The sequence below is a fragment of the Lynx canadensis genome, chromosome B4, assembly GCF_007474595.2.
Source record: "Lynx canadensis isolate LIC74 chromosome B4, mLynCan4.pri.v2, whole genome shotgun sequence".
In the NCBI taxonomy this organism is placed as follows: Eukaryota; Metazoa; Chordata; class Mammalia; order Carnivora; family Felidae; genus Lynx; species Lynx canadensis.
The window spans coordinates 25,950,560-25,972,116 of record NC_044309.1 but is presented as its reverse complement, the minus strand read 5'-3'; the positions used below and the strand labels follow the sequence as shown (position 1 = coordinate 25,972,116).

Genomic DNA, 21,557 nt, shown 5'->3' with positions numbered 1-21,557 from the left:
CCCTCTCTGACCTGTCTGGGATCACTCCCTCCCTGTGCCAGTCTAACCACACTGGTCTTCTCTCTCTTCCTACAACATTACTCTTCTTCCTCCTTCAGGACCTTGGCTCTTGCTGTTTCCTCTGCTAGGAATGCCATTGCCCTCGGGTTCTGTAGAGCTGGTTGGTGTTTTCTGATTTCAGTGGCAGCTCAGATCTTAGAGTATTTCTCTCTCCCTTCCCAAATTCAAGAAGCACCTCCATCCCTTGGGTACCTGTTTTCTTCTTTGCCTTTATCCCTTTCTGTAAGTTTATCTGTTGACTTGTTCATTGTCTTTCTTTTACTGATAAATAGCTCCTACTCTGCCTTGTTGAAGGCAATGCTTAGTAGAGTGACCAGTTCACTGAAGGAACTAGAATTTGATGATTAGTATTATTACATGTTTGTTGAGTAAAGGAATAAAATATTTTTTAATTTTTTTTTTTTTTGAGAGAGAGAGAGAGAGCGCGCATAAGCGGGGAAGAGGCAGAGAGAGAAGGGGACAAAAGGTCCAAAGTGGGCTCTGTGCTGACTGGCTAGCAGCAAGCCGGATGTGGGGCTCGAACTCACGAACCGTGAGATCATGACCTGAGCTGAAGTCAGAGGCTCAACAGACTGAACCACCCAGGTGCCCCATAAAAGAATAATTTTTGATATAAATTACTTAATCCCAAAGAAAGAATGTTAGTAATGGAATGCCAGGCATTATTGTGGGAAAACTTTTGGAGAGTTCTTGCCAATTTGGTCATAGTAGGCAGTGAGTGCTAAGTTCTTTTTTTTTTTTTCTTACATATTTACACATAATTAGATCTCAACAGTAAGTTACTTGCTTAGAGTATACTAGGACATCTATTTTCAGACTATTGTTTAGGATTCCATTTACTGCAAAGGTGATATAAAAAATTGTTAGGTAATGAGGTTACTGCCCTCCAAAGAGTTTTATCGTATTCTCAGGAAAAAAGAGAAAAAAGGGGATGTGCCCTATTCCTTGTATTGAGTTTCTTGTCCTTCTTTTCAAGTTCATGTTTACGTTAACATTCCTTTCCTTCCTTAGGTTTGAATTTTGCCAGCTTCCATTTTTTTTCACTACTGTATAATTCTTGGAGTTGTTGGGGAAAGGCTTTATTTCAAACAGCCTATTTCTGAACCTCATGGGAAATGACAAGAAGAACAAATAGAATAGGGAAGCAGCCAGAGAGTTAAGGGAGTATGGTCCCCAGGTGAGTTATGCTTCATTCCCTTCTAAACTGGCTACCATAACACAGGGCCAGCCTACTCTGGTCTGAGAGCTCAGATTACCTAAACTCTAGGTCACTGATCATTCTCTCTCTCTCCTCCTCCCTCGACTTTCAATTTTCAAAGTTAAAGTCACATCTTGAAGTTCTGTCACATCCCTTTCTTTAATTCCCTGTAGTGGCTGAGTTTTCCAATTTATATCTTCCGAATTTCTTTCTGTATACTTCCTTTCTTTGTTTTTTGTTTTTTTTTTGCTTTTGTTAGTGCTTTATTTATTTTGTCTTTTGGATTCTAAATTCTTCCTGTCAGGGAGTTTTCCTATAAATCTTTTGAGAGTGTGATGCATTCTACATTATGTGTAAGTAGCATTTATTTACTCAGGAAAGAGCATGGGTGAGCCTCAGTAATACTTAGTGATACTTGTAAAGTTCTTAGAAGGGGCTGATACCAGTTCATATTGTTTTGATGACCATCATATGTTGCCTGTATTACTATATATTTTTTTTCTACCGTGAAAGAATTAGTCTCTTGGATATCCCGAAGGTTTGCTTTACCAATTCTTTGCACTTTACTTTCTATTTAAAAATTATTTCTAATTATAAAAGTAATATATGCCTCATACACAGGTAAAACGAAAAAAAAAGTGACGCATAATTTTGCCAGGAGCGAAAACATTTTTTGCCTTTCCTTCTCTTAGGACAATTTCCCTTTGAATCTTATGAAGTACTTAAAAAATACCCAGGGAAAAACTCTCTAAATCCTAGCTAAATTCACGTTAAAGGTTAGCTGTTACTCATCATGTTCATTCGGGAATCAAAGAATCTCTCGCACCTGGCAAAGAAACCTGGGTATCCGGGTGTCTTCGCTTCGGAGACGTTGCAGGTCTGTAAGACAACGCATTCGGCAGCCACCTGGGAACCGAGCGGGTAGGGGCGGAGCTTCCGATGATTGAGGGGAGAGGGAGAGGAGCTACAGAGCTCTCACCAATCAGACCTCCGCTTTGTTTTCTCTTACCGACCAATGAGAGAGCTCTGCTGTCGAGGCCGTCTTCAAGCCCGAGACGCCTACCTCCGTCGCAGCCTATAAGCAGGCGCGTCTTACGAAGCGTCTGAGGAGCTCCGGCCCCGCGGGCGTTACGGTCCCGCCCCAGCCCGCCCCTCCAGCCGTGGCCCCGCCCTTCCGAGGGAGGGGGCCAAGTCGGTTACTCGCCGGGCTGAAGGTGGGGGCCGGGCTCCCGCTGGGCTCGTGCGTTCAGCGCCCGCCGAGGCGGTGCCGAGCCCGCTGGCTCCTGATTGTCCTTTGCGGCGGCTGCGGTCGCTGCCTCCTCGTCTCCCGACCCGGGGCTGCAGGGGCCAGAGCGATCGCGCCTCCCGCCGGCCGCGGCTGCCCGGAGCAGGTAATGGGGCGCCGGGGCTGCGGCGCCTATCCGAGCACCGGTGCGGCACAGGCTGTGGGGTCTGCTCCCCTTGCTGTTCCCGCGGGCGGCGGCCGGGCCAAGCCGGGCCGCGTCACCCGGAGCTTCCCGCCAGCCTCGAAGCGCCTCCTCCCGGGAGCCCGCGGCGGCGGCGACACCTTGCGGGGAGGTGGGGGCGGGGTCGGGCGAGCGACCGGGAAGGGGAGAGGGGGCAGCGGCGGGTGGGACCCCTTGGGGACTCGCCTGAGGCGGCTGGGCCCAATGGAGGGCGCGAGGACGCGCAGGTGGAGAAAAGCTGCGGAGTTGAGTCAGAGTCAGGCTCGCGAGGGAAAAGGATCTACTGATAAGTAGCGATTAGCTGAGTGGCTTTTTTTTTTTTTTTTAAGCGAGAAAGGTGTCTTGGGTATTGTTAATTACATATTTCCTAAGACAGGCGCATTGCAGTGCCACTTACACATGAACACTGTTTACTTATTATTTATTATTTTTTAAATTAGAAGTCTTTAACGTGAACTTGTTTGGGGACTTTCCTGAAGTGACAAGTAGACCCAGCAGTGTGACTCACCTTTGTCTGGGCTGAAGTGGGGAACGGTGCGATGGGAGTGAGGGGGAGGAATGTTCATGAGGAATGCCTGCGCAGGTTTGAAAGGCTTGAGGGGGTGGAACCTTGTTTCTGTCACTTTGTCAAATTGGGATTCTTTTTTCTTGTAATTTTTTAAACATTGGCATTCAAATACAAAAGCTTCTCTAAAAACCATCTCTGGGTTTAGCTTTTAGGGATGCACCTGCTTGGTACTCATGCAGTAATATTTTGCATAGAAGCCAGGCTATTCATTATATGAATTGCATTTTGAATTGTTATTACCTTGGACTTGCTTAATAACCTTTTTCCATTCACTATTAACAAGTGAAATGGTGAAGGTCACCGGGTGTCGGTGGTAATGGCACAGTGAGAACTCTTGGAGCAGTGTTCTCCCCCTCCAGGTGCACTCCAGTTCTACAAACCAGTACAGGTTTTCCCCGCTCTCTGAAAACAGCGTTCCCGTGAAACCTTTTCTAAGCTGAAGTGCTGCAAAGCAAAGCAGCACTTACTATTTATATGGCAAACATTTTTAGTGTTCCAGATGCACCCCCCCCCCCCAAAAAAAAAAACCTCTTGGGCTTTTCTGATACCTTAGGACACGTTTTGCTAGTGGATGCATTAGAATACGTCAAGATACAGCACAGATGCTCGACACAGGTCAAGGCTGCGGCAGCGTGATGCTGGATGCTGAGTGTAGTTCCCAGGGAAGGAGCTGGGCAGAGCCACTTCTGATGCTTGGGGTGCATCCTGCCTCTCTACCAGCCAGTGCAAAACAAACACTGAACGTTATTTTCGCTTTTCCATTTAAAAAAAGGGAGAATCCTCTGTTGGATTTCTTTCGGTTGGCTAAGTAGGTCTTTCATAAAAGCAAAGTAGTGGTACATGAACTTGTGAAAAATGGGAGATAACCTGTATTTCCATTTAGGTCTTTTAATGAGACTCTCATAGACTCTATCAGTTCTGTAATCCTTCTATTCAGAGGCTGGTAATGCATATCATGCCCATTTTACAAGTACCTAAATGAAAGCCCTGGAGATGAAGAGAATTCTGTTCCAGGTCACCTGGCTCCTACTTTATTTTACACCTGTAATGGATTTAATCCAGGATCTACTAAGGTTCCCACCATCAAGCAAGCGTCTGCATACTGATTTGATCATGTGATACAAGAGTCACAGATGGAGGTGGTTATTTCCAAGTAAAGGAATATTGTCTCTTAGGTTGTTTTGTTTTGTTTTTTCTTTCTCCTCGAGGTTGCTAAGATAGTTTAAATCACAACAGAAAGGCACTTTCTCATACAGGCTAAACAAAACAAACTCCTCGTGGTGCTATGTGAAGAACCTCTATTTTAAATTTTGGGAGGTTTTCCAAATTAGAGAACCGTATCTTATTTACGTTTGCATCTGTAGCTTAGCAGTGGACTCCAATACTGTTTTTTGAATTGAACCAAAACAATTCACATGCAGAAGGCAAAGGAAAATGAAGCATGATGCATTTTGGTCATGACTTATGACTTCTTTTTGCAGAAGGTTTACTATAAATTTAGTGGAAAAATTGAAAATGTAAAAATCATTCCTTAATTAGAATAACACAAGGGAGTTTGGGGGTTAATGGAGAGCAGGCTTAGATGGATAGTTGGGAGGAACCTTTTGAATGATGTCAAGGCCTGGGGAACTTTGGAGAATTGCTCAGTTATGTTAAATTTAGTAGTCATCAGGAACATGGAAATGTCTTATGAATTAATGAATGGAACTGTTCTAACCATGAAGTTGTCCCTTTACATGGGAGATGTATCTGTTGCATGTAACATGTACATTTTGACATAAGTTTTCCTTATAGGGTATAAGGCATCCCTTACACAAGCCCTATCAGCCTAACTCTGATTCTGTTTGTTTTTGCAGTAATGTCTTAATTTTTAGTCTCCTGTCAAAATTTTTGACACCCAAGCAAAAACTGCCACTAAGAAACCTTTATCAGCCTGTTAGTTTGTACAGAAAATGAGTCCTCTTTTCTTATGAACACAACCCTTTTGCCAAGTGGGAACCAAAGAGATTTAGGCGGTTTGTATATATAGTATTTGTTGTATTCTTATCTAGGGTTTCTTCCTTTAAAAAAAAAAAAAAAAAGAATAATTAATTACAATGTTACACAACTCCCACTAGGTGGTGCACTGGGTGCTGCTTCATAGAGCGTTCAATCAGATTTTTTTTTTCCTTATAAACATTTCACTGACTAAGATACAAATGTACTGTAACTGTTCCTGTTGTAATGGCAGTTCAGAGATAATTGCAATGAGTGACTTAAGTCAGTTTTATTAAGTGAGATTATTTGGAAGGAAGCAGCAGCTTAAAGTGATGGACACTGTTAGTAATTTTAGAAATAACTTCTAAAAACCTCTCTGATTCTCCCTGTGATCAGGAACCAGGAACCAAAAAACCACCAGAGTGTGGATTTTTGGTCTTACATTTGCACTTTTTTTTTTAATGGCTGTGTTTTAACTCTTAATGTGAACTAGGAGCTATTTGAGCATAGTTTTATGTTTTGTTCTTTGATTACTGTTTCCTCAAAAGTAGTGGTAGAATAAAGTGGGCACATATAACAAGAATATTCAAATCTTGAGTATGAGCAAATTCTTAAGTTATAAATTTTTTTTCCCCAGGCACATAAAACACTTTTGGTTTTTCTTTCTTGAAGGCTCCCATAATCTGTTCTTTTAGGAGATTATTATTATCAGCTTACTCCACTTATAAAGAAGGGAGTATTCTCCCTCTGATTGTAGAAGCTACCAGGCTTGTTTGTTACTAATTGCTGTTACCGATTGTTAGTTACAGTAGGGGGCTGAGAAAACCTACCTATTGCTTTCATAAGGGGTGCCAGTTTTAGATATAGAAATGGCATTGTTACTGGAGAAGGACTGTTTGGGACGATTGCATTTTAGGAGATGTTTTGCAGAAAGCATTGGACTTTTAAAAGGCAGGATAAGAACTTAAACAGGAAGGTCTGTAGGTGGTTGGTGCGTGTGTGTTTCAGTTCCAGTGAACTCTGTGTGGTGAGAAGGGCTTTGGTAGTTTGTTTCTTGGAACCAGCTGGGATTCTCAGGGGATTTGATGGTGCTTTGGGAGGGGGAAGATAAATAGGTATCATTCCTTCTAGGATGCTAGCTCCTCCAGTGCTGCCAGCCCTTGGGTGAGCGTGGGTGTGGAAAGCTGGCAGATTACAAACTGCCTGAGTGTGGGCTTTCCAGAGCTCTCAGCATCTTTGACTTGAATCAAGTCAATATGCGTCTTAAGTCAGGTTTATAGCTATCCCATGGTACAGACTTGGGCTAGTTAACTCTTTAGTCTCTAAATTTATGTTTTTAATGTTTAAAATAAGTGGAATCCTGAACTTCATAAAATTGAGTATGCACGTGAATAGCTTACAAGAGTTATTAGGCATATAGTCGGTTCTCACATTATGGTAGGTGCTTGAATCTGTATGGACTTCTGATACTGTCTTCCACTCCCTTAAAAAAAGGAGTCAATAGAAATAGGCACATTTAAGCACACACACACACACACACATTTAAGTAATCTGTTATTACTTGAACTGAGGACTTGAGTTGGGATAGGAAAGAAGGCTCCTGGTCTAGATACTGCTTTGAAAAGAGAAGGGTCAGGTAGGATGCCTTAAAGGGCGGGCTCAGTAAGGGGGTGGGATTATCGAGCACTTTTGCTCTAGTATGCATGGTGAAAACCTCCCATTAGCTTGACTCATGATAAAAACGTGTTTGGGAGATGGTGCCTATGTGTGTTTATTTAAAGCACTTTGAATCTCGAGAATGCAAATATTCCTGAAGGTTGTTATTTTGTTCTTTTTTTGGCAATTGGAAGTGTGTTGAGGGGTGTTGTAAGAATCTGGAGTGGAGCCAGAGATAAAAAGGATTATGGAGCTGTGGACCAAGATTTGTCAAGCTTCTGCTGCTGATAACTCAAAACATTTTTGTCCTCTTCCTAATATAGTTTCTGATTCAACTTCTGAAGATTCTGTTTGGATCTCTGTGCTCTTTTTCGTGTTTGGAATTTAAAATCCAGTTCCTAGTAAGTCTCCTCAGAGTAGACTTTTTTTAGGCAGTTGAATCAGGGTACAGATTCGGCATTTTGTCAGGTTGGGGAAGGAGTTACTGTGTCTTGAGAAAATGAATGAACATTATTTTGATTTATTTAGAGTCATTTTAATTTTTTTTTTTTTTAACATTTATTTATTTTTGAGACAGAGAGAGACAGAGCATGAATGGGGGAGGGTCAGAGAGAGGGAGATGCAGAATCTGAAACAGGCTCCGGGCTCTGAGCTGTCAGCACAGAGCCTGACGCGGGGCTCGAACCCACGGACCGTGAGATCACGACCTGAGCCGAAGTCGGCCGCTTAACCGACTGAGCCACCCAGGTGCCCCTAGAGTCATTTTAAATAGGATCAAAAGTTTAAGTTTTGAAATTTCCAAAATGGTGATCGTTTCCCTTTTAACATGCATACATTGAACATGAAAACTGTAGACCAGTGGTTCTCAAACCTCAGGGGCCTCCAGCTCACTTGGAGGGCTTGTGAAAACCTAGGTAGCTGGCGCCATTCTTATTGTTTCTATGTTTGTTTACTTGGAGAGGGATAGGGAGGGAGACAGTCTCAAGTCACACTGTCAGCACAGAGCCCGACGTGGGGCTCTATCCCACGAACCATGAGATCATGACCTGAGCCAAAATCAAGAGTAGGACGCTTAACCGACTGAGCCACCCAGGCACCCCTTACAGTTTCTGACTCAGTGGGTCTGGGGGTGGGCCCTGAGAATGTGCCTTTCTAATAAGTTCCAAGGTCATGGTGATGCTGCTGACCCAGGGACCACACTTTGAAAACTACTGAGGAGGTGCCAGGTGGAATATAAGCGTAGTGGTTAAGAAAAAAGTCTTTGAAGGTTGAAAGATCTGGATTTGAATCCCTGCTCTGTCACCGACTACTTCTTTGTCTTCAGGCCCCCCCTTTTTTCCCTCTGTTTTTTCCTTTTTAAAAAAAAATTTTTTTTATTCTTTCTTTATTTTTGAGAGAGAGAGAGAGCACGCACAAGACAAGAGTGTGAGTTAGGGAGGAACACAGAAAGAGGGAGACACAGAATCCGAAGCAGGCTCCAGGCTCTGAGCTGTCAGCACAGAGCCTGACACAGGGCTGGAACTCACGAACCGCAAGATCACGACCTGAGCCGAAGTCGGATGCTTAACCAACTGAGCTACCTAGGCACCCCTGTTTTTTTCCTTTCTAGGGTAGAAACGATAATAGTGTCATATTGTGTTGAGTATTCAGTGAACTCAAATGTATGGAAAGCTCAAAGAACAGTGCCTGCCAGATTGCAAACATGCAGTAAGTGTTGGCTTTTAATCCTAAACAATCAGTTAGGGTATGAAATAAATAGAATCCTGAATCTTAGAAAGTTGCAGTATGCTTCTTAAGGACAGAAACTTTCCTATTTATCCTCATTTTCTAGCAATGTGCTGTGGCAAGGGTATTTGAGTACTCCATTTCTAACAAATGAAGGAAACGTTTGTGGGTCTAATAATTTTCCAGAAACATTTTTTTTAAATCTAATTTGAGAGATACAGAGTGTGAGTGGGGGAGGGACAGAGAAAGAGGGAGACACAGAATCTGAAGCAGGCTCCAGGCTCTGAGCTGTCAACACAAAGCCTGAGGCCAGGCTTGAACTCGTGAACTTTGAGATCATGATCTGAGCCAAAGTTGGATGCTTAACTGACTGAACCACCAGATGCCCCTAGAAACATTTTTAAGCGACATAGAAGAGACATTAGTGTTTTTTTTTTTCCTCCTAAAAAGGTTTCTTTGGTCAAAATATTTTGGTTTCTTACAATAATCATTGAAGTGCACGTTTTATACAACAAGAATTTTAAAGGTTGTTCCTGAGAGTTCAATTACAGGAAGTACCCGAGAGTCTTCTTTAGAAAATGGTCTTGCCGGTATGCGTCTGACCCTTGGTTTCAGCTCAAGTCATGATCTCACAGTTTGTGAGTTTGAGCCCCACATCGGGATCTGCGCTGACATTGGGGAGCCTGCTTGGGATTGTCTCTCTCCCTAGCTCTCTGCTCCTCCCCTGCTTGTGCTCTCTCTCTCTCTCAAAATAAAGTTTAAAAAAAAATTAAAAAAAGGAAATAGTCTCCCCTGTATTATGGGGACCATGTTTGACCCCCAAATGCAGTTCTTGGAGATTCTTCCCCCTTTGGCTGCCTGCTTGGTTAATTCTCTGGCTGCGGGTCTCTGAGATTCCGCCCCTGTGGAGCAAGCCTCTGAAAGGTCGTGCTTCATTCCTGATGCTTCCTGTCACAGTCACCCATTTTACTTCCCTCCGTGCACTTGTCATCCTCTTTTACAGTGTTAGCTGTTGACTTTTTACTGTTTCCTTCTCTAGAACGTAAAGTCTGTGAGGGCAGGGCCCAAGTGCAGCACCTGGTGGGTTGGGGATTTAGCACTTACTGGTTCCATGAAGGAACACACGTGGCTGGGACTCCCTTGCCAGGTCAGGCGTGCAATTAATTAATTGCATTAATTAATGCTCCCTTGGTGGCCCACTGTCGTTATCGGTCCATGTGAAGGCTCTCTGTTCATTTCATTGTGTATTGCCCCTTCGTCTCCTATTCTATTCCTGTTTCTCCTCCCCGCCCCCTCCCCACCTAGGACCCTCTCTTGGGCTTGTGCATGACTTCATTAAATTCTGCCAGATTATTATCTGGAATGGCTGTGCCAGTTTACAAGGTTGCCAGCTGTCCTTCCCACATTCTTGGTATTTTCTGACCTTCTAAGTTTTTACAATCTGATGCAACGGATGGAGCCAACTGGGCACAAAGTGATACATTATCATTGTGATTTAGAATTCTGTGATTACTGATGCAGTTGAGTATCCTATCATATGCTTCTTAGCTGGGTGGCTTTCCCCTTTTGTGAATTGGCATTTATATATTCTTCACCTCTTTTTCTTTCTTTTTTTTATTTTTTAACGTTATTTATTTTTGAGAGAGTGCGAGTGGAGGAGGGGCAGAGAGAGAGGGAGACACAGACTCCAAAGCAGGCTCCAGACTCTGAGCTGTCAGCACAAAGCCTTACAGGGGGCTTGAACCTATGAGCCGTGAGATCATGACTTGAGCCAAAATCGGGGGCTTAACTGACTGAGCCACCCAGGCACCCCCCCCCCCCCCAACTTTTTAAAAAATTTCCTCTTTTTCTATTAGATTTCTATAGCCCTCTTCCTGCTTTTCTCCCCTAATTCACAGGAATTTTGTGTATATTCTAGGTGTTAATCTGTTGGATTTTAAATGGTGCAAATATCTTCTCTTAGTTTTTTTTTTCCCCCCACTGTTTATTCTAGTTTCTTCTTTGAAATCCTTTATTGAATAGAACCTTTAATTTGGTTATAGTTAGATCTGTTTTTTCACCATCTAGGGTTTGTTTAGGAAATATTTCTCCATTATTAGTTAACAAAGGTATGTTTTCACAGTGTCTCTTCCTGTTCTGCATCCACAGTGGTTTTTGTTTTATTTCCATTTTCATTACTGTAACCTGTTCATAGATATTGGTATGTATGTGGGAGTGTGAGACCCACCTGTATTCTTTTCAAATGTAGTTAAGCTGGTGGTTTTCATCCCTGACTTTACAGTAGAATTACTGAGGTAGCTTTCAGAAACGTATGCCAATTTACCCCGTATCAACTGAATTGTAATCTAGAGAGAGTGGAGAAACCCAGCAGTTGTATTTTTTTTTTTTTTTTTTTTTTGTAGAAACTCCTCTGGTGATATGTAACAATGGTTAAACCATGTGTAAAAAACAAAACTGAGTAAATTTTTTTTTTAATTTTTTAATGTTTTTATTTATTTTTGAAGGAGAGAGAGCATGAGTGGGGGAGGAGCAGAGAGAGAGGGAGACATAGAATTTGAAGCAGGCTCCAGGCTCTAAGCTCTCAGCCCAGAGTCCGATGCGGGGCTCGAACTCACGAACCGTGAGATCATGACCTGAGCCAAAGTCAGACGCTTAACCAACTGAGCCACCCAGGCACCCCAAAAGTTTGTTTATGTTTGAGAGAGAGAGAGAGAGAGAGAGAGAGAGAGAGAGAGAGAGGAAGAACGTGTGCACTAGTTGGGGAGGGGCAGAAAGAGAGCGAGGGAGACACAGAATCTGAAGCAGGTTCCCGGCTCTGAGCTGTCAGCACGGAGCCCGATGCGGGGCTTGAACTCACAGGCCGTGAAATCGTGACCTGAGCTGAGGTTAGACACTTAACCGAGTCACCCAGGCTCCCTGTATGGTATTTCTATTTTTAATTTTTTGGGAGACCTCCATACCGTTTTCTACAGGGGCTGTGCCAAGTTATACTCCCATTCAACAGTGCGTGAGTGTTCTTTTTCCATTTCTTCACTGAAACTTGTTACTTCTTATCTTTTTGATACTAGCCATTCTGACAGGTGTGAGGTGATACCTCACTGTGGTTTTGATTAGCATTTCCCTGATAATTAATGATGTTGAGCAGCTTTTCATGTGTCCATTGGCCATCTGTATGTTGTCTTTGGAAAAATGTCTCTTCGGGTCCTCTGCCTATTTTTAAATCATTAGTTTTTTTGATGTTGTATGAGTTCTTTATATATTTTGGATATGAACTGCTTTCAGATCTATCCTTTGCATGTATCTTCCCCCTTTACATTTTGTTGGTTTTCTTTACTGTACAGAGGCCTTTTATTTTTGGGGTAGTCCCAATAGTTTATTTTTGCTTTTATTTCCCTTGCCCGAGGAGACATACCTAGGAAAATGTTGCCAAGGCCAGTGTCTAAGAGATTACTGCCTATGTTTTTTCCTAGGAGTTTTATAGTTTCAGGTCTTATATTTAAGTCTTTGTTCCATTTTGAGTTAATTTTGTGCACGATGTAAGAAAGTGGTCCAGGTTCATTCTTTTGCATATAGCTGTTCAGTTTTCCCAGCACCACTTATTGAAGAGACTGTCTTTTCCCTATTGTATATTCTTGCCCCTTTTGTTGTAGATTAATTGACCATAGCAACATGGGTTTCTTTCTGGGCTCTCAGTTCTGTTCTATTGATCTATAGGTATCCGTTTCAGTATGCAGTGTTTTGATTGATGTGACTTTGTAGTATAGTATAAAATCTGGGATTGTGATACCTCCAGCCTGATCTCCTGTCTCAAGATTGCTTTGGCTATTTGGGGTCTTTCATGGTTCCACACAAATTGTAGGAGTATTTATCTTTGAAAAATATTGTTGGACTTTTGATAGGGATTGTATTGAACCTGTAGCTTGCTTTGGGTAGAATGGACATTTTAACAGTAGTTTTCCAGTTCATGAGCTTGGACTATCTCTCCATTTGTGTCATCTTTAGTTTCAGTGTCTTCTGATTTTCTGAGCACACGTCTTTCACCTCCTTAGTGACATTTATTCCCGGATATCTTTCTTCTTGATTGTAGCTCTTCACGTCTGCTTACTAGAAGCTGGATTTTTCTGTTGTGATTGGTTGTTCGGTTGGAATATATGAAGGAAATCCAGTCTCCTACAGACTTGTAGTTGGAAGACAGGAGTGTTTTAATCATCTTTTTAGTTAATCCTGAGTATTCTCTTTGACACTACGTCAAAACTCTGTGACAGTTTCTTAAAAATTTAGTTGCAGACTAGAATCTTTTAACCCGTATCAAACTTTTGTCATTCTGTTACATTTAATTCTATTGGTATATCTTGTCCTTTGAATCTTCATACGTGTTTTGGAACATATTGGTTCACGGAATTACATAAATCTCCCAAATGTTGGCACCGTTTATGATAACCATTTGAAAAAAGTCACATTTGTTAAAAATCACCCGTGATCCTAGGAGAAAGATCTGTAAGTACTGAGAAAACTGTCAATGTTCGTGACGCAGATGTAATTTTTGGAAAATCCCAATTTTTGCTTGAAAGGTTGAATTTTCTCACGGTCAACACCAATGTTGGGTGTTTTCCTTGAAGCGACAAGTTCAATTTGTTAAAAAAAAGGTCTGTCACATACCCCACTTTCAATACTCAATTTGCCTTACCGTTGTTACTTCCTATAAGATGATATTCTGTGGGGGGCAAAAACTGCCAGCCCAGCTTGCAGATCACAAGGTTGGCACAACGTCTTTCCCTGGAGACAACCATCATACTTCAGCGTGTAGCATAAATTCTTATGCACCCTTCCTGTTTTGTCACAGAACATTAAGAAGACACGTATTCAAGGGTCGAGATTTCACGCAATTGTTAATTTTCACTGTTTCATCAAGGATGTTCTTTTTAAAAAAATGTTTATTTTTTATTTTTGAGAGCGAGGGAGGGTGAACACAAGCAGGGGAGGGGCAGAGAGTGAGAGGGTGACACAGAATCCGAAGCAGGCCCAGGCTCTGAGCTGTCAGCACAGAGCCCGATGCGGGGCTTGGACTCAAAAACTGTGAGATCGTGACCTGAGCCGAAGTCAGATGCTCAACGGACCCAGCTACCCAGGCGCTCCAAACACCTTCTTATGTGAAGGTGGCATTTTTTTTTTCTCACTGAGTGGAGAGGACTGTCCCCACCTTACTTCCTGCTAAAGTGCCAGCAGTTATACACACTCTTGCTTTTAGATCATCAGTACAAATGTCAGTACAGTGAAAATCGCAAACAACCTCTCAGCATTAATTATAAAAATCATTTTGACGTCACGGAAGTCCTGAAAGATCCTTGAGGACCCCCAGGGTTTAAGGATCATTGAGAACAGCTGGCTGATTGTATCTCTTGCCAGGGCAGTTGAGGGTCAGATCGTGCTGATCTGTGTCCCCTGAGGTTGTTCTGTTCTGTTGGTTCTGAGCCAGATCCAACTTTTCCTTTGCTTATTTTCTCCTAAAGCTATCTTCTTAGAAGCCGGGAGGGACCTGCTGCTACCTCTTGGCTCAGCTGTTTGTTGTATTTTTCCAAGTGAGGGAAAGTTTAGTAACACTAGGAAAGAAAATAGTTCTGAGATTAGCAACCCCAGACCTGTGTGAAGCTGTTAATTTTGCCGTCTTATCACAATAAATACATCTGTTCACATGCTGATACTTGGTGTAGTTTCCTCATCTTTTAAGATGAAGATACTCGCAAAGAGAAGTTGAAGAAATGTCCCGTACATTTATCAAGAAATATTTGTTTGGTAATGTCATCATAATTAAGAATTATAACAAGTGGTAACCTGACGGAATGCTTTTCATTTAATGTATGGTTTAACATGTTCTTTTCTTCTTATATTTCCTGTAAATAGTAATCAGCTTGCTTGATTTGATTCAGTTTTTTTCTTTTCTTTACTTTTTTTTTTTTTTTTTTTTTTTTTTTTTTTTGCAAAATTGCTTCATAGGTGGTAAGGTATACTTCTAACTGGAGTCAGGCAGTATGTGGTTTTTTTTTTTTTTTTTTAAAGTTTATTGATTTTGAGAGAGAGAGAGACTACGTGTACATGCAGGGGAGAGGTAGAGAGAAGGGGAGAGGGAGAATCCCAAGCAGGCTCCGCATTTTTAGTGTGGAGCTCGATACGGGGCTTGAACTCACAAACCATGAGATCATGACCTGAGCCAAAATCAGGAGTCAGAGGCTTCGGCTGAGCCACCCAGGTGCCCTGGGGGTAGGCAGTACTGATTGTCTTTTTGTGATGTGCCTGGTCAATGATAATCGTTGCCTACATTTAATATTAGTGGTTTGTGAGGCGCCTGGGTGGCGCAGTCGGTTAAGCGTCCGACTTCAGCCAGGTCACGATCTTGCGGCCCGTGAGTTCGAGCCCCGCGTCAGGCTCTGGGCTGATGGCTCAGAGCCTGGAGCTTGTTTCCGATTCTGTGTCTCCCTCTCTCTCTGCCCCTCCCCCGTTCATGCTCTGTCTCTCTCTGTCCCCCAAAAAATAAATAAACGTTAGAAAAAAAAAATTAAAAAAAAAATATTAGTGGTTTGTGAAGTGGTCACATTTTAATTCTATCTTCCTTATTTATTAGGATATTTTTATAAAGAGGACATTTCCCGCATCAGTTATTTGAGATGTAGTTGTTAAGAAAAGGCAGGTTAAATGTTTGATTTTTTTTTTTTTTTTAAATCAGTTGTCAACATTATGAGTTGGCCCATTAGATTACAGAATAAATGTTCAGGATGAGTAAATTGGTCTTTCATTTTTCTTTGAAACACTAAGTGAAATTACACTGGTTTTTTTAGAAATAAGTGAATCCAAAGGAAACTGTGAATAGAAAAATTCTTTTGTTGTATTCTGAAAGTAGCCTAATCCATTTGAAATTAAAAAAAAAAAAAAACAACTATGGTACACACCTATTGATGCTGTTAAGAAAATTAGAAAAAGTTATAGCTGGTACAATGTTTCCCCCTCTTCTTAAAATTTACAACATGGAGAAACGGATGCCGGAAAATACAATTTTCTTTGGAAAAAGGATAGCAGTAGCCGAAACTGGTTACTGGAGGGGTGAATCAGATCGAGCAGGAGTGTCTGTTGGAATTCTGGGGAGAACAAGGGAGGCAAAGGCCTTTAGTCTTAAGCTACAGACTCTCACCTTGATGTTGGCCGGGACTTGAAACAGGTCCTTCTGCTTCAGGCTGGACCTGTTTCAAGCTGTTCCTCCCTTCCTGAATTCCTTCTCGTAATTTGAGTGATTGCTGAACTCGCTTGGTCCCTGGACAAGAGATTATGTAAACACCTGTGCACATTTGTACCCGCCTCCTGGGAACTGATTGACAGCTGTTGCTGCCCAGCTGTAGGGTTCCAGCTTTTCCAGTATTTTCCCTCTCGTGCGCACTTCAGGATGGTCCACGGCGAAGTAGTTCATTAGTGATGCGCGTACTGACTCTTTAGCCCCTGAGATCTGTTCAGCTGTCTTCAGTTCAGCATCTTCTACTTCACCGATGGTAACTAAAGTGAGTTTGACGTGGCTTCTGTTCTTGTTGTTTCTAATCTCCACCTGGGCCTACAGCTGGGGAATTGAATTTACTCTAATTTTTGCATAGGGAGCCTAAAATATCCCTAGGGGAAGACTGCGAATGGTATGGCTAGGTGGCTTACCAAAATAGACATTTTTCTCTCTTTGAGTCATTTTTAACTTCATAAAAGCTTGAGAATGCTTTAACATAATCAGATAGGCTTGGAGTTTACAGACAATAGCTGCCATTTATAGATCCTTCACTACACATCGGGCACTGTGTTAAGCCAGTGCTCTCTGATATTCATGCGTAATTTTCACAGCAGCCCTTTGAGTACTTTTTTTCTTTTACAAATGGAGAAGACTGAGTCATGAAGTTACGTACTTTGTCCTGAGTCCTATGATTAGAAAGTGGTGAAGCCAGGATTTCAAGCCCGGCCACCCATTCTCCTATATGTCCGAAACCAGTGTGTGAGAGTATCATACGATTTGAATTCCTACGGGAATTTTTCTCTCTTTTATGCATCTTCAGTCTCTCTGTGACTCCTGGTGTTAGTCTGAACAAGCGCAAGGCTCACCTGCTTTGGCCAGTGCGCTAAAAATTTATCCACCAAATCGCACCCCTGACGGCAGACGTTTGCTTAGGAGTCAGAGGGCACTTCAAAGAGGCACCCACTGCAAGCATGCAATTGTTCTGAGGTTTTACGTTTGATCTAACAGATTAAATATCACTTTCCACTGTTTAAAATTGACACTCCAGAAAGAGGTGTCATTTTTATGCCCACCCTTGAACCTCCACAAGTGCTTCAGTTTTGGAAACAAGTCTCTGGGACTTTGCGGTTAATGTCCTGTCCTAAGGTAATCCACCATGTTGGTATAGTGGGGGTCAGATGGGAAGGTCACTGACACGGTACAGATGGACAGTGGTGAGGGGTTGAACGCAGGAGTAGAGGGTGGTGCAGGATGAATTTTCTAGAGGTTCAGGCAGTGTGATAGAACAGATTTGATGACCGGATATTGGGGAGTTTGGTTCTTCTAATTCTCAGACAGTTGAGTGTCTTCTTGTCTTCTGCCATTGACTCTTCCCTTAACTCTGGGAGTGTCTTCAGTCCTTGACCCATTTTTTCATGCCCCTCACCCCTGTTATGGTGCCTTTGCCCATTGTCTGGGTTTTGGTCTGTTCGGTGACTTCTAAACTGCCAGTGGCTTTGGTGAGCTCCATCTAGTTTATTGAACCCATCTGAGCCCTGATTCGGTGAAGCAAGTTTGCAGGTGCTCAGTGGTATCTCCTCACTCTTTGAATGTCTTAGGGTTCCCATGTTTGGTTTCAACTGCTCTTCTCTCTGTAATGATAACGTTTTTAGGTGGTATACAAATTGTTAGGACTAGAACATTTCCACATCCACTGTAGACTAGATTGACATCCCCCCAGGGTCCAGAACTCACTGGAAGGTGGGCAGTCACACTGGCCAGGACACAGGGTAACGTGGCATTCCTTCCTCTGGCCCCTTGGTTCCCAATGAAGCGAGCGGGCTGTGATAATGTCAGGGATTACATCACGGTTCCACCAGAACTGACAGGAACTATCTGTGTACCTCCTTTCAAGGGAACGCTCATAAACAGCAGGTTCTCCTAGTTTTTCAACTAAACGTAGCTTCCGTAAGGCCAGAAGTCTCATTGTGAGGAGAAGGAATGGTTGATGTTCTTAACCATGACTGCTCTCTTCCTTGTATAATCAATGTTTATTGCCCTGGTCACTGAAAATCTTAAGGATATGTAAATATATATACAGATACATTTTAAGTAGCCTCCATCCCAGGGCAGAGCCTACCGCAGGGCTTAAACTCACGACCTGATGAGATCAAGAGTCGGCTTGACCTACTGAGCCACCCAGGTACCCCGAGGCAAGATGTCTTAAATGGTTAAGGATGTGAACTATAAAACAAACGTTTTTTTTTTTAATTTCTTTATTTAGGTTTGATTGACCTACAAAACACCGAGCACATTTAATGTGTCCAACTTCGTGAGTTTGGAGAGAAACCCTTGGGACCCCATCACCACCATCTGTGCTATAGACTTTCTCATCACTTGGGAAGTTTCCTCCTGCCCTGTTTATGATTAGGACTGCTCTTTGTTTTTACTTCGTGATATGAACACTCGCGTGCGAGTTACCCTTTTACAGGACTGTGTGGTTGGCTGTCGGGACTGTGCCCCGCAGTAGATCTGCAGAACCTGTTTGTGTAACTGACACTTTGTGCCCGCAGCCCCTGGCAACCAGCATTCCACTCTGGGCTTCTCTGAGTGTGTTAGATTCGTCCCATAAGAGACACCATGTAGTATTTATCCTTCTGGGGCTGGCTTCTTCCACTTGACATAATGTCCTTTAGGATTTGGAGGATTGTCATAGATGGCAGGATTTCCTTCCCTTTTTCCTTTTTCTTTCACTTTTAAGATTTAGTAACTTAGCAACTTTCAAATACACAATAGGGTATTAACTGTAGTCATCATGCTCTGCATTACGTTCTGATAACTTATTTATTTTATAACAAGAACTTTAGATCTTTTGACCCCTTTCAAACCCACTCAGCTACCCCCCCCCCCCCTACCTGGGGCAACTGCCAGTCTGTTTTTGTATTTTGTGAGCTTGATTTCTTTTTAAAGTTTATTTATTTTGAGAGCGGGAAGGACAGAGAGTGAGGGAGAGAGAGAATCTCAAGCAGGCTCAGAGCCCTATGTGGGGCTCAAACCCATGAACCGTGAAATCATGACCTGAGGCGAAATCAAGAGTCGAATGCTTAACCACCCAGTGCCCCTCTTTTTTTCTTTTTTAGATTCCACATATAAGTGAGGTAAGATATAGTCTCTGTCTGGCTTGTTTCACTTAGCATAATGCCCTCAACGTCCATCCATGTTGTCGCAAATGGCAAGATTTCGTTAGTTTTTAAGGGCTGAATAGTATTTGTGTGTGTGTGTGCGTGCGCGTGTGTGCACGCACAATTTCTTTATCCATTTGTCCATCGGTGGACACTTAGGTTGTTTCCATATCTTGGCTATGGTGAATAATGCTGCATAAACATGGAGATGCATATGTCTTTTTGAATTAGTGTTTTTCTTCCCTCCCTCTCCCTCCCTCTCCCTCCCTCTCCCTCCCTCTCCCTCCCTCTCCCTCCCTCTCCCTCCCTCTCCCTCCCTCTCCCTCCCTCTCCCTCCCTCTCCCTCCCTCTCCCTCCCTCTCCCTCCCTCCCTCTCTCCCTCTCTCTCCCTCCCTCCTTTCCTTTCTTTTTGATAAATACCCAGAAGTAGAATTGTATCCTTAGGCAGTTCTGCTTTTTAATTTTTGGGGGAACCTCCATACTATTTTCAGTAGTGGCTGTACCAATTGACCTTCTCACCACCAAGGCACAAGGATTCTCTTTTATCTATATTTTTAGTGACCTTGTTATTACTTGTCTTTTTGATAATAGGCATTCCAACAGTTACAAGGTGACCTCTCACTGGGGTTTTTGATTTGCATTTTCCTGATGGTTAGGGATGTTGAACATCTGTTCGTGTATCTGTTGGCTATCTGTGTGTCATTGGAAAAATGTCTGTTGACATCCTCTGCCCGTTTTTTAATCAGATATGTTTTTGCTATTGAGTTGTAAGAGTTCTTTATAAATTTTGGATATTAACTGCTTGTCGGATATATCATTTGCGTGTATCTTCTCTCAGTAGGTTGTCTTTTTTGTTCTGTGAATGGTTTCCTTTGCCATGCAGAAGTTTTTTTTTTTTTAATTTTTTAGTGTTTATTTTTAAAAGAGAGAGAGAGAGAGACAGAGCGTAAGCAGGAGGGGCAGAGAGAGGGAGACACAGAATCTGAAGCAGGCTCCAGGCTCTGAGCTGTCAGCACAGAGCCCGAGGCGGGGCTCAAACCCACAAACGCAAGATCATGACCTGAGCCAAAGTCAGATGCTCAACTAACTGAGCCACCCAGATGCCCCTGCCATGCAGAAGATTTTTAATTTGATATAATCTCATTTGTGTATTTACTTTTGTTTCCTTTCTCTTTGGAGTCAGTGCACAAAAATATTGCTAATATTTTTATTAGCAATAAAATTATTTTTTTGCTATATTTTGAGCCCATTTTTTTTGCTATATTTTTTGCTATATTTTGAGCCTACTGCCTAGGCTTTCTTCTAAGAATTTTATGGTTTCAGATCTTACATTCAAGTCTTTAATCCATTTTGAGTTAATTTTTGTGTATAGTGTAAGATAGAGGTTCTGTTTCATTCTTTTGTGTGTGGGTGTCCTGCATTCCCAACACCATTGTTTGCAGAGACCATTCTTTCCCCATTGTATATTCTTGGCTATTTTGTCATAAATTAATTGACCGTGCATGCCTGGGTTTACTTCTGGGGTGTCTATTCTGTTCCATTGATCTGTGTGTCTGTTTTTTTTTTTTTTCCAACGTTTATTTATTTTTGGGACAGAGAGAGACAGAGCATGAACGGGGGAGGGGCAGAGAGAGAGGGAGACACAGAATCGGAAACAGGCTCCAGGCTCTGAGCCATCAGCCCAGAGCCCGACGCGGGGCTCGAACTCACGGACTGCGAGATCATGACCTGGCTGAAGTCGGACGCTTAACCGACTGCGCCACCCAGGCGCCCCTGTGTGTCTGTTTTTAAGCCAATATCATACTGTTTTGCCTACTATAGCTTTGTAACATACTTTGAAATCAGCCAGTCGGATGCCTCCACCTTTGTTCTTTTTTCTCAGAATTGCCTTGACTGTTGGGGGTCTTTTGTTCTATACAAATTTTAGGATTGTTTTAATTGTTCAAGTTCTGTGAAAATGCCATTGGAATTTTGTTAGGGATTGCATTAAATCTGTAGATTACTTTGAGTAGTATGGGCATTTTAACAATATTCTTCCAGTCCATGAGCATGGAATATCTTTGTGTTGTCTTCAGTTTCTTTTATCCGTGTCTTACAGTTTTTAGTGTACAGATCTTCTACTTCCTTAATTAAATTTATGGCTATATATTTTATTTTTGATGCAGTTCTAAATGGCATTGTTTGCTTAACTTTCTGATACTTTGTTATTAGTGTATAGAAACAAACAGATTTTTGGATATTGAATTTATACCCTGCAACTTTACTGAATTCACTTACTGGTTTTAACAGGGTTTTTTTGTTTTTTTTTGTTTTGTTTTGTTTTGTTTTGTTTTTTTTTAGTGGAGTCTTTAGGGTTTTATTTTACATAATATATATATTTTATATATGTATTTATACATATATGTCATTTGCAAATAGTGACAGTTTTGCTTTTTCCTTTCCAATTTGGTTGTCTTTTCTTTTTCTTGTCTTGTTGCTGTGGCCAGGA

The 21,557-nt window shown here is 42.1% G+C and overlaps 1 protein-coding gene across 2 annotated transcripts in view; it reads left to right on the top strand.

The window, feature by feature from the left end:
* Positions 1-2,476: 2,476 nt before the first annotated feature.
* Positions 2,477-21,557, top strand: part of MPP7 (membrane palmitoylated protein 7) — a 294,359-nt gene continuing 275,278 nt past the window's right edge. Inside the window, exon 1 of one of the 2 annotated variants that reach the window (XM_032593849.1) lies at positions 2,477-2,649. The gene's annotated coding sequence lies outside the window, so the exon portion shown is untranslated. The remainder of the gene's footprint in view (positions 2,650-21,557) is intronic. The other variant, XM_030321167.2, reaches the window with a different exon arrangement.